Raw genomic sequence first — 14137 nt, forward strand, 5'->3', positions numbered from 1 at the left:
AGCTGCTTTTAGCCATCAGAAAAAAGGAAGAAGCTTCTCTTTAAAGGCACTTCCAAGAGGTTAAAGATTTCCCAGTTTCCCCGGCAGATTTGTGTGTCCATGTGGCTAAGTCTGGCCACTAAGTTGTAAATAGAAGTGGCATGTTAAACTTCTTGGAAGTCCCTTTAGAGGGAGTTCCAGAAGTGCCAGCTCACGTTTTGTATTCTGTACCATGGAACTCAGTCTTTAACTGAAGCAAAGGGAACTATTATAAGCAGAAAAGAGCACGATCAGTCTGTGTTTCAGGAATATCGCTAAAGAAGTAATATGGAGACCTGAAAAGGAAATCTGTTGACTGTGAGGAGAAGCAAAACAGGCATCAGGGAAAGTAGTGCACAGTCAAAGCAATAGGATATCTTAAAAACGGAGAGAAAGGAACAGACATGAGAAACAAAACAAAACAAAACAAAACAAAACATAAAACTTGTCTATTAATTGGAGGTGAAGAAAGGGAGAATCGTCTAGGACAATCCTCATATTTATACCTTTAGTAACTGGGCAAAAATAGTGTCATGATGAGAACAGAACATAAAAGAAGAGGAACAACTATGTAGAAAAGTATCATAAGTTAAGTTCCAGACGTGTATCGTGAATATGATGCCTATGAGGTATCCAGTTAATGGAAAACTTCAACACAGAACCTGGAAGTAGATGAAATTAGATGGCTAGATTTGTGGGGCAGGGATTTCCCTCATTTTCTTACACTTGAGCACACATGGATGTTTCAATCCACTGGGGTAAACAAGCAAGCCTGGTGATTCACTGAGTCACCAAGCCTGGCTCTTACTGCCCTAGGCCCCATCCCACACACTGCTGGCTGAGTTACGGATAACATATCATGGCATACTTGCAATCACTGCCACATGCAGATGTGAAAAGTCCTTCCCTGTCTAGGGCATTGCTACTCAAAATGTGGTCCTTTAACCAGCAAATAACCATCACCCAGGAGGTTGTTCGAACTGCAATTCTCAATCCCACCACAGACTTAACTGAACTCGAATCTGTATTTTATTGAGCCCTGCAGTTAATTCATAATTCATAAGCACATTCAGGTTTGAAAAGCACTGTTTTAAGAACAACAACCTCTAAGGGATGGGCAGAAGTAGATACTGGAAAAAAAAATAGGAGGTATGGTAAGAGACAAAAAATAGGAGGTATGGTAAGAGACAAAAAAAGAACACGGAATATGTCACAAAACCTGACAGAAGAGTTTTGGAAATGAAAGAATGATCAATAATACCAAATGCCACAAAAACAAAAAGAAATATAGAAGAAGATTATTAGTAGCCTCTCAAGGGCATTTTTGGTATAAAAATCCATGTCCAAATATGTTTGCATAACGTTGGTGAATTAAAGAAAAAGGTAAATATAGATTCCTTTTATTTAAGAAGCTACTAGAAGGAGAAGTTAAAACACAATTGAGGTATGCAGTTCTTGATTTGTTTGTTTAGTTTAGTTTTTAAAATGGAAGATTTAAACTTGTTTATACCCTGGAGGGAAGAAGTCAATGGCTTAGGAAATGCTTAGGAAGAGACAAGAAGGGGCAAAGTCATTGATAAAATAAAAAAGAACATTTAAAAAGAAGTCATTGAAGGGCATCTATTTTGACTCCTAGAATGAGTGCCCTGACCCTTCTGACTGAAGGAAAGGCGAAGTCTACTATTCCAAGAAGATATTACTTCCTAATTTTGGTTTTGTTGATAACCTAGTATTTTTATTAAGTTCATTGTCCAAGAGCACAATATTTCAGGATCAGATCGAATTCCCTGATCATTTTTTAATTAAGAAAAAAATGTTTAGAGTTGGTGAAGTCCTTTATGCCTTCTGGGTATGAGCATGTGTGTTGGGGGTGGCGGGACTGGTGGTGAGTGAACACAATTAGAATAGGAGACAATCTGTAGAGCCTGTGGTCTAGAATCAGGCTAAGGGAGGAAGTCATTCTGAATAAGTCAGAGAGAAAAGAAAGAATTTCCCTTCCAAAAAGGAAGAGTGGGGCAACAATATTTATGAGAAACATTTTATAGTTGGTGAGTCATTTTAAGAAATCAAGTACTATTTCACTAATTTGACCCAAAAAAAGGTGATATTGACAACACATTTCCCATTGAATGTTGCTATATGAATTTAGACTGTAACTAGCATGTTTTGAAAAGCCATGTGTGCAGCTGCTGTGATAACTGATGTTTAACAACCACAAATCTATATTTATAATTTCGAATTTAATCACTATAGGCACTTAATTAAAATCAATTTCAAACTATGTGAATTTTACTTATTTCTAATTTCTTAGGTAATAAATGATTACGTTTTCAGTATAAAAATCCAAATATTTCAGATAAATCAAAACTTCTTTTTGGTCGCCACTGCTGTACTATTCCTCTCCTTAGAGATAATGACTGAAATCATTTGACATGTTTCTTTCTGGATCATATTCCATATATTTATATAAATACATGTGCACATAAAGAAATAAAGATTTTTTTAAAAATAAAAAAATGTTTGAATTAGAGGTGTTATACTGCTAGCCCATTCTAAGTTGTTTTCTTTCAAGGGGAGAGAAGTTCATTAAAGTGTTACCCCAATAAATTTAATTAAATAAAAATGTATTACGTGGAATAAGAACATAAAATATAAACTTCAGGGTTACAGCATTCCTGACTGGAAACCTGCCCCTCCCCTTGGGGCGTACTGTCTCATCTCTTCACCTCCTAAATTCCACAGGTTTGCAGCCTTCTTTAGCTCTGCTGGTTTCCTTCTAAAATGTACTTTTGATAACTGTTACTTTTTCCAAAAATAAATAAATAAATAAAATATAAACTTCAGGGGAGTCTTTGCTACAACTTTCACCCGATCTTTTCAAGGAAGATGCTTTTTCTCTGAGAGGAAATGTAAAGTAGCATCAGACAAAGACTCTATGTGCTCTGCTTTCCAAGGAGACCGTGATATTCTAAATCAAATAAAGGGTGCTTTTATTATCTCTGACTCTGTCAGATAGCATCATTGGGGAAACATATCCTTACTTGAAGGACTCTCCTGAAGACCTAACTTCTATGAAAATAAGAAGAAAAATAAATGATTTATTGAAAGTTTATTAAGTTCCATATCAAGCTATTTTATTATTACAAGGATTTCCTTGGTTTAAAAAATATATTATTTATTGCTCTGGTAACATATTTCAAGTACTATTTATTCATTTATTCCAAAAATACTTACTTAATGTCTCCTTTTTGCTAATCAATATTCCAGGTATTGGATGTGGTTCCATTGGGTAGCGGTTAGCACGTCTGCTTTACACGCAGAAGGTCCTGGGTTCACGCCCCAGTGGAGCCACAGTCCATGGTCTACGGCCATGCCACCCTGAACAAGCCCGATGTCTGATCTCAGAAGCTAAGCAGGGTCGGGCCTGGTTAGTACTTGGATGGGAGACCACCTAGGAAGACCAGGTGCTGTAGGCATATATAAAAAAAAAAAATTCCAGATCTTGGGGATATAGCAGTAAACAAGCAAAATTCTATGCTCTTATAAAGTTATCTTGTAGCAGGGGAAAACATTAAAATAAATAAGTAGTATTTTAAAAAGTAGGTTTTATAAAGAAAAGAGAAAGGAGAAAATGTGAGAAGAGAAAGAGAAGAGAGAAAATGTAACAAGGAAGACATTTTTAGTTAAGTGACTCAGACCTTTTGAGAAGGCGTCATATGAGTGAGGTCTTGAAGGTAGCGAGGGAGCAATAAGTGTGGTTCACTAGAGACTTCTACGTAGAAGGCATGGCAAGTGTGATGGCCCTGAGGGGCCAGCATGCTTATTAAAATGTTTAAATAAACCATCTAGTAAGATATTGCAAATTTTGGTTTCTCAGTACCTATAACTTATTATAGTAGATAAGTTTCTCTTAGATGTTTCAAAATCTCCTGTAATACAACAGGTCCAAAATTGAACTCATTCTTGTAACTCTCAAACCTGGTTTCTCTTTTTACTCTGTCCTGTATCAGTAAATAATATTTCCATACATACAGTTGCTCAAGCCAGAAAGCTACGGGTCAAAATATTACTTATCTATTGCTGCATAATACATTTTCCTGAAATTCAGTGGCTTGAAACAATAATAAATATTTATTAGCCTCAAAGTTTCTGTGGGTTGGAATTTCAGGAACAGTTTAAGTAGGCGTTCTAGCTCAAGGTCTTTATGAGGCTACTGTCAAGATATCGGTCACAGCTGTAATCATATGAAGACTTAACCGGGGTGGAGAATCTGGTTTTAAGTTGGCTCAGTCGACTGACTGGCAAGTTGGTGAATCTTATTGGTAGGAGACCTCAGTGTCTACCATGTACCTACTTGACTGTCTGTCTGGGAGAAAAGCAAGTGATCCAAAAGAGAGCTAGGTAGAAGCAGCAATGTGTTTTATGACTTAACTACAGAATTCACATACCATAATCAAGTCACTTTATAGAGCCGGCATTCAAGAGTAGAAAAATTGGGCTCCACTCTTTGAAGGGAAGAGTGTTGAAAAATTTGAGTAACTATTTTTAAAATCATCACAGTCACGCTTGAGACATTCATCTTGTTCACATTCAGTACCAACCATCAGTAAATTTTGTGGATTTTATTAGTTATCTTTTTCTCAGAATTCTACTCTTCTCCAACCCCTTCGCTTTTAAAATTATTTAAACTATCCTTGGCTCTTACCTTGACCACTTGTTTCCAAATGGGGCTATAAAGACAAAAGTCTATAATATGATCTATAATGCACTGCATGGTCTGGTACCTATAATAGCTCTCTCCAGCCTCATTTGTTATCTTGACACTCTTTGTTTCTATTCCAGAGACTAATATTCTTTTAGCCTCTTGTACTTCCCAGGATACCACAGGTTCTAAGATATTTTCTCTTGTATTTGTCCATTCAGTCTTTTCCTGTCTGAAATTTTGGACTACTGTTTCAGTAGCCACTCCTAGAAATGTATAATGAGTGTTAGACAAATTGATAGACTTATTTTGAATTATTTAAAATCTTATTAGAATATGAAAACAAACAAAACTATTAAACAGAGGATGATATAAACCCCAAATTGCTTTAAATATTATTTAATAATTGAGTTCTGAAAGACTGAATCTCCTGATAGAAGTTATTTAAGGAAAAAGAGTGAATTAGTGTGTCAGTTAAGGCCCCTATAACTGCACACTTCAACCTCTCTTGCTAAAGTGGTTTCAACCATAAGTTTAATCCATGAACTTGGATAGGTCAATCGGATTATTTTCTTCTATGGTGCTTAGTCTTTCTTTATGGTTGCCTATAATTTCTACACTTGGGTTCTGTGAGATACTACTGTAACCATCTAGGACCCTTCTATATAAATTAGTTTGAGTGAATTTCTCTTTATTTTACTTAAAAAATATGCCTGAACAAAAGAGTCACAGTATCAAATGCAAAATCCAAGCACTGGCTTAAGAACTTGGCATTTTTCAAAACCTATGTATAGACTGTTATTTGGTTTACTAAATTTATCTGTGACAAATGTGTGCCACTTTATATTTCCATTTTTACACTGGTAAAGAATATCTGGCTTGCCCAAGGCAAAACAACTAGTTAATGACAAAACTGGAACAAAATGCAAGCTTCCTGGCTGTCCATCTGGAGCCTTAACCATTGTACCATGATGACTTCCATTTAATTAACTTGTGCATTCAATGCAAATTAGGAACTATGAAGTCTAGTATAAATGATTTCCAATGTATCTGAAACACTTAATTAGTTTTCTTTAAAGAAAATGTCATTAAGAAGCTACAAATCAGTGAGTTAATTAGCTATGTGATGGCCTTTTTGTTCTTTCAGTGGAAATAAGCGGATCCCCAAACTATAAAGAAGTAAAATATTATCCATGAGAGTAGACAGTTTTCATAGAAGTTAGAAAAATTACCATGATTTTCAAGCACAACATTTTGAAACTGTTTAGTAAAAATGAATGATTTTATGATAGAAATAAATTTTACAGATAAAACAAACAAGATTATGTAAAGGTTAGAGTTAAGAAACCTCATGTGACTACACTATCTAATCTTTTGTCACCTAGTTTTACTATGGAACAGAGTCCTCCTTCCCTACCCCATTCTCTACCTGGAACCTTATATTAATTAACACTTCACACACAAACGATATATGATTTATCACTGACAACTAGCAAGCACCGAACATAGACACCTCTAACAAGCACTAATTTATGTAAGCACTGAATGTAAACAGCCGTGCAACATCAGGCCTCGTTAAAAAAGCACCCGTGACATTCCAATGAACAACTCTCCAGTTCCACCGTTAAATGATGATTTTCAGACATATAACTAACTGATGATTTAAGTTACACTCTTGGATTTTTATATCTTGACTTTTCCTTATTTCTAGATACTTTCTAAACAAATACCTGCTCTGTGATCTTCCTTGATTATTCAATAGCATCGCTCCTAACTTGGGTAGAAGGACAAGAGAGAAAGGCTGGGCCCTCTAGTGTTCATAAGATAATTATTGCTAGGTTTGGAGGATCATATTCTGACGTTTGACCTCTCCATCATTATATTTAGTTAATTCATTTCAAAGATATTTTTCAGTTAGTTACTCTGGATGCTCCGGGTTACTTTTGGGGCTATTAAACTAAATGGAACAGTCATGATTTTTGCTTCAGTAGCAGATCCCACAAGGTAGGAGATAGGCATTGATTGAATAATCCTATTAAAAACAACAATGGCAAATATAACAAGTGCAACCAGTGAGAGACTCAGACTTGAGAAATATTCTAGCTAAGGCTGCCTGAGGAAATGATGCTCAAAAGATCATAAAGAAGAAGTTAATTAGATGACTAGGGGACTAGTGAGCATCCAAGGCAAAGGTAATGGCTAGCGGCAGTTTGCACCACACCACGGACGTTGAAGAGGACATGATGAGATGTGGTAGGGCCAACGGAATGGATGTGATACATGAAATAAAGAGAGGAGCCAAGGGTTATCAAAGGTTTTCATCCTGAGAAACGAAAAGGTGGCGTGGCTGTTAACCAAGTTTGAAAAGGATGAAGAAGGAACAAGTTTGTATGGGGAAGAGCAGGAGTTTGATTTATGTTTGTTTTTATTAAAGTACTAGATTGCTAGCAATCTGTGATTATTCCAGTTTCAAAAATTGAGATGAGTCCAAGCTATGCTTAGCCTACAACTAAGATTTCTATAGTTCTGGTTCATTCTTACTCAAAAGATGTAATTATTTGAGATCTCAAACCAAATCAGAGGAGTTCACCCATTTGGTGTGTCCTGGATTATAATTTTTGTCCCCCTAAATCCATAAAGCTTTCAAAACTTGTACACAGATTGTTAACCATTCAGCCACTATGAAGTTTATCACCACCCCTAAGAGAGATGTAGCTCTAAATAGTTGGCTCACTACTGTGAGTTTTTTTTTTTTTTCCTCTTAGTTCCTGGCCATGTGATTTTTTCACTGTTTTTAGTTCTCCAGTGGATAGAGTTTTTAAACCTTGTCTAGTTGTTTTCGGTGGATAGTTTAATTTTATTTAAAATATTGGCTTATACATTTAATATCTGAGTGGTCTGGTAAAAACATTCCCTATACTTTAGACTCTTCATCTATAATATATAAGTAATAATATCTACTTAGTGAGGTCGTTTGGAGAATTAAATTGTATCATGTATATGAATCCTGTGTCTGAGAGATCAAGAAGCAACTATTATTTTTATCGTTAGGTAAATAAACTAGCCCAGGCCTCCTGTTTTGTTCAGGTCTCAGTCTATTCATAGTAATGCTATTGGCTAAAAATGCCTGGGGGTCATTCACCAGGGCCCTGGGGAGCTTCCCACAGATATCTCCTCTTCCTAAACTAATGTTACAAGTGGACCAATCCTTTTGGTTTTTAGTGTAATTGCAAGACGCTCTTCAGCAATAACCATTAGGAGACTTTGAAAAGATACAGGTTTATTACTTTTGAGACCTGGAAATTACATAGCATTCTTGGGGCCACAGGTAGAGAGGGAGGGAGAGGGGGAGAGGGGGAGGAACAGGCAGAGAGAGAGAGAGAGAGAGAGGGAGGGAGAGAGAGAGAGAGAGAGAGAGAGAGAGAGAGAGAGAGAGAGAGAGAGATCGCGCTTGCAGACAGGGGTCTGGGATTCTGCGCTTATTGGGGTTGAGGATAGGGGCCTGGGGTTTGGCAGGCTTAAAACAGAAGAGCAGGAATTTAAAGTGCAGGACAAGAAAACAAATAAGTAGCTCAAATGGTCAATTACTGAAATCAAGCTAGATCTCTACAACAAAAGAGCCTCTTTATCTAGTCCTGTGATTGGCAATGTGTTTATTCAAGATAGTCTTTGAAGTGGATGCCTCTTTGTAATGGATGCCACAGCAATAAAAGCTTAAGTCAGGAACTTGCATTGCAAAAAGAAAAAAACAATGTCAGGGTTTACACTACATCCCATCAAACTGCAGGTAGAAATGAGATCACTTTATAAGATGATAATCATATTTCACTGACACGTTGCCCGCAGTGGCAAGAATCAAGATCCTAGTACCCTAAAGATTTTTAGTTAAATTTTAGTTATTTCTCTGAGTTTCCAGAGATAGTCTAGTAGAATAGTCCTTTTATAGTCTTCCACTTTGCTCTCCTTTTAAAACAATATCACATAATCAACGTAAAGCCTGCTTCACTGCATTGTGTCTTCATGGCAAACAATGGTTCCTTCTCTAAGGCACTGTGCTTACAGGTGAAATGCTCAAAACTTCATCTGTTGCCAGACATCCCAGTTTCTCTTTAGTTCTCTCATTGAGACCAAAGCTATAAAGAAATGGAAGAATGCTCATCTTTTGCAATCTATGTTTTAGTTTTCAAACTAGGGCTAGAAACATCAATTGCTTGTTTTCCTACAACTCAAAAATTTCCAAATAATAACTATAAATTTTTTTTTTTTCCACAAGGAATTGTAACCCTGAAGGACTGGTTTGTGCAGCTGCAGAGTACATGGTCTTTCTCCATCATACCACAGACCTTCTCTGCGTAAGGGCTCTGGGCACTGATTTATTCTTTCCAGGTTACCCTTCCTTGTGTGCAGATCAACTCGTGAAAAGAGATGCATGGAAGTCTGTGGCCCACGTGCCAAGACTTGTCTCAAACCCACATTATGTTTCCTACCTACAACTTTCACATTTTCTCTCAATTTTAAGGTGCATTTAGCAGAGGTATATAGTACTGACAATTATATTAAACTCACCTTAACAGCATCTATATTTAGTGGTTATTTCTATCCTTTGAAAGTGGATATATTGTACTTTTTTGTCTCATTGAAGAGGAAGAGAGAGGCTGGAAGAGGTGGAGAAGGGGCTTTTTGATAAATTTTGATGTTTGATTTCAATGTTTAAGAAAATAGGTTTCTGCTAGCCTCTTAGAAATTGAAGTCTAAACTTTCAAGTAGCATGTCTTGAAATAAGAATATATAAAATACTTAAATTAAAAAAGAAATGTTCATTGATGGGAATGTGTTTAAGCCCACACACAGTTTCCAAGAAAAGTTAATAGTAAATTCAGTACATGGTACAGCACAGAAGAAAAGAGCCAAGTGTGGGAGGCAGGCACATTAACACGGATTTTGAGATTTTCATAAATAAAAGACTTTTAAAAAATTCAAAGCTGCTTTCAAAAGCACTGATCATGAGTAACTTGCTAACCTCAGGAACTTGCTATAAATATGACAGCGTTTTTGAAAGTAGGAGGTTTAGAACAAAAAAAAAAAAAATAAGGCTTGCCTTTTCCAACATTTATTCTAAATTAATCTGAGATTTCTTCCCACTGCCTCCTCCTACCCTGAGTTATAATGATTTAAAAAAAATGTGTTCGAATATATATGTACAGATAAAGTTGACTATTTAAAAACTAGAGTAAGATTCCAGAATGGTCATGCAGAGTTATAATATGTGTGTATTATTCTGAACTCTCTTAAATAACTATGGTTCTCTGAAGACGGTCTACACATGTTCCCATGGTGCAAATCTCAGATCATGGTGTAATAGGAAGAAAGTCCTAGGATAAATATACCAGAGCAAAAGGTGTAGGCGATAGTCTTTCCATACGCACAACCTCCACTCCTTTCAGGAAAGGAAGAGATAGACTATGTAGAACTGCTTTTTAGCCAATTACTCGATGTCATTTTGCTGATAATTCCGTTTGAGTCAAAGTTGTGAATCTTTAGAAATAAAATCAGTTGTCGAGAAGCTATTGGATGGCTCATGTGTCACTGCAGGAAACATAACTAGCGAAGAAAATTGGAATAGTTTTCTGCTCAAAATTTTCTTATTTTTTAATAGGCATCATTCTGCAGAGCTTGGTGGTGAATCTCCATTATAATGCGTGAAGATTTTGTTCACAGTGGTAGGAAGGAGGGAGCCAGCCAATCATTCTTTTCACTGTAGTTTCCCTTCCTAGCTCCTGCTCTCTGATAATCCCCACAGTTTCTCTGTAGATCCCAGATGGGCCCAGACAAAGTAATCTACTGACCTGTGAACACTTTAAAGATTCAAACTGTGTTCTATATACTTTAGTTTAGTGCTTTATGCCTAATAAATTATACGAGAACTCAAAATTCACCGTTTCAACATTCAACAGATACTTAAATACATTTGGCATGAGAAAGGTTACTTTTATATAATGAAAATGCACCATGATTTTATTTTTAACAACCTTCTTTCAGTTTATAAAAACTTATAAAAGCTTGGGTATTGTATTTTTAAAATAATTTGTCCTCTTTTACCTTATCCTTACTCCATCCCATTCCAATATGTATTTCATGTATTCTTCTCAATTCAATAATTAAATTATATTAGTGATTTTATTAATTTTAAGCACCATGTCAAAAGAACTATAAATAATTTCATGTTTAAACTTATAGTAAATTATTTTTGTTTCAGTATTAAAATAATACTATATTTAATTGTAAAAATAACAGTTATTTTAGAGACTATGTAATTTTAATAGATTTTGTGGAAATGGCTCACCTAAGATTATTTACTGGTGATATAATATCTTCCATCCTAGACTATGGTAGTAATAAGAGGTGTTGCGTTTTCCTTCCTTAAGCTTATTTTATTTACTAATTGCATAAATGATAAAAATTTATATTTTTAGTAGAAACCATTTCAATAGCAGGTTGGTCATTAAAAAGGTTTATAATAACCCTTAAAAAGGTTATTTAACCTTTATGTAAACTTTAAGAAGGTTAAATATTCTGAATATTATATATATAAGTTATATAAATATATAAAATTCTCTTCCCTTTTAAACTATTCCAGGCATGATGTCAGACTGTTTGGAAGATATTAATAATGGTTGTTAAATAAATAAATGAAGGAGTTTCCACTCATAAAATGAATTTTTATATATTCCCATTGCTTGTAAATCAAGTGTCATGATCTTTGCATAATATATTTGGAAACAAATATTTTTAGCAATAAGAACATATTTCAAATGGAATTTTAAAAGTCTCAATGTCAAACTCACAGATACAGAGAACAAACTGATGGCTGCCACATGAGAGGGGGTTTAGGGGGCTGGGTGAAAAAGGTGAAGGGATTAAGAAGTACAAATTGGCAGTTACAAAATAGTCATGGGATGTAAAGTACAGCGTAGGGAATATAGTCAATATTATTATAATAACTAGGTGTGGTGTTAGGTAGGTACTAGACATATCAGGGGGAATCACTTCATAAATTATATAAATGTCTAACCACATGATATACACTTGAAACTAATTTTGGATGTCAACTGTAATTGAAAAATTAAAAAAAAATTTTTTTAAGTACCAATGGCAGATCAATTTCAGGAGGGCTTGATTATTGGAGTAGCCCAATTGATGTTTTTTGAATATGTCAAAAGAAATGAAGATTACAAACGTTAACAATAAATTATTAACCTTAAAAAAGATCACGAATTATTTCCTCTTATTAAAACAATAGTAATCTTGTGTTTATCATTTAATTATTTACATAATTTCAAGTACTGAGAGTAAATAGTGCTTGGTGATATGATTTGAAATATTTGGGACAATGCAAGTATGTGTTTGTATGCTTGGTGGCAGAGGCTCACTAATGATCTGGAGAGATTGTGGTGAATCTTCTTGTTTCCATTCAGATCTTTGCTATACGCAGAGGAAGCAGGTAGAACACAGCACACAGTTGCTACTCTATTCATCTTCATAATGTTAAAAAGTCAAGTGCAGAAATAACCACTGATAAATCATATTACATCAACCACAGAATATCTTCTTATATGTTGATTGTCTAACCCTGTTATCTTCCTATAGGTGTCCAGAATTCCAGGGGTTCTTAACTAACATGATGACATACTACAGAAAGTGCAAGCATCACATGCCATTAGCATGCCAGTCCCTACCACTGCTTGAGTATGGGGCAATAACTAAAGAAAAGGTATATACAGAGGACATCTTTATCTCCATTACTGGAAAATATTCAATACCTTATTCAAACTTTTATAATAACCTATAACAATAGATACATGATTACTTGCTATGAGATAAAAAGATGTTATTTTTTAATGTTCTTATTCCATGTTAAGATTAATGTTCGTCTGTAACATTTGAAAAAAAATTACTTTAAAAGTAGGTTAATAAAAAGTATAGGAAAAGACAGATTTTTTAGAAGGTAAGTATTGTATGAATGCAAACAATTATTATCATTAAAATTTAGCATTTATCTGCCTAAAGAAATCAAATTACTTTTACTTTGCTAAAATTGTAGGCATGCGGTAAAAATTTTAATTTCATTTCTGTCCTTCAACATTTTTTTCTTTATTGTGCTATTATTGTGCCAAATTTTGAAAATGCTCTAGTAACACTTGCCATGTTGATAATTTAACACTCTCTCTTTCTCATTCTCTCTCTCAGAGGCTTTAAATCCCCCAATATCAGGTTCTGAGAGAGAGAGGGAAGGAGGGAAGGTAAAAAGGAGAGAGAGAGAGAGAGAGAGAGAGAGAAGGAGAAGGAGGAGGAGCAGGACGAGGAGGAAGAGTAGGAGGAGGAGCAGCAGCCCAAGACAAAGCTGAAGTGTGGTTTTTTAAAGTACAGATATAATTAAAAAAAAAAAAAATGAAGTCTAGGAAGACACCGTCAGCGTGGTATGTCAGCAAAACAAGTGGAGTACAGATCTCCATTAATTCTCTCCTCCATAAGGGCAGTAAGAAAACTCAAAAAATACACCAGCTTTTTCAGAATCCTGGCAATTAACCAGAGACTTGCAGTAATACATGAAGTAGTTTGATCAAGTTATTTAAAATGTATGGTAGAGGAAAATTTTAGTTATTGAAAAGGTAATGGGTGTTTTCTTTTCATGATGATGATGATGATGATGATGATGATGATGACATTAAAAAAACTTTCCAGAGATCACAATGGGCAGAGAGTTCAGCTGACAAGTAACACAGAGATAAAGTGTCAGAAAGTAATATGGAACCAACAGAACAGGAAGAGGAGAAGCTTCTGTTTAGGGAGAAAGCAAAAAAGACAGAGTAGGAATCATTGGGAAGGTAAGTGACTTAGAATGTCCAGAACTAGATCGAACCTCTAGAATAGTTAATAAGTGCTGTTAGTTGTGATACAATGCTTTCAGAAATCTCATTCTCACATTATCACTGATACTGAATTTTAAAATTGTGCCTACAAAATCACCAAATATATATATATGTGTTGTCAACAATTTAATGGTGATAGCTCTAAGCTCCATTTTTACCACTTATTAGAAAAGCTAGCAGGAAGAATTTAATAACTTGATACTGCTGAGAGCAGGTAGGTGGTGACCACAAAGGTTCAGGGTTTGGCAATGTTCTGAGTTGAGTGACAGAGCTGAGAGGATGTGATGATTGACAATCTGCAGGAAGTAACATCAGTTTGAATATATCAGTTTTAAACACATGTGTGCTCAGAATGTCTGCTTTATTTCCCTAAGTGAAGCTTTGATATTTGCATGCAGGCCTACGCCTTCTGTGGACCAACTTAGATAAACTGAGTGCCAGTTACACTTATGAGTTTCCAGGATGCACAGATGCATAAAAAGGAAAA

General features: G+C 35.3%; 1 protein-coding gene and 1 pseudogene across 2 annotated transcripts in view; both read left to right on the top strand.

Annotated features, from left to right (window-relative positions):
- Positions 1-14137, top strand: part of GLRA3 (glycine receptor alpha 3) — a 133544-nt gene that overhangs the window by 8937 nt on the left and 110470 nt on the right. The window lies entirely within an intron of this gene.
- Positions 3379-3494, top strand: LOC111739759 (annotated as a pseudogene).

Source organism: Pteropus vampyrus, unplaced genomic scaffold (assembly GCF_000151845.1).
Source record: "Pteropus vampyrus isolate Shadow unplaced genomic scaffold, Pvam_2.0 Scaffold53, whole genome shotgun sequence".
NCBI classification, from domain to species: domain Eukaryota; kingdom Metazoa; phylum Chordata; class Mammalia; order Chiroptera; family Pteropodidae; genus Pteropus; species Pteropus vampyrus.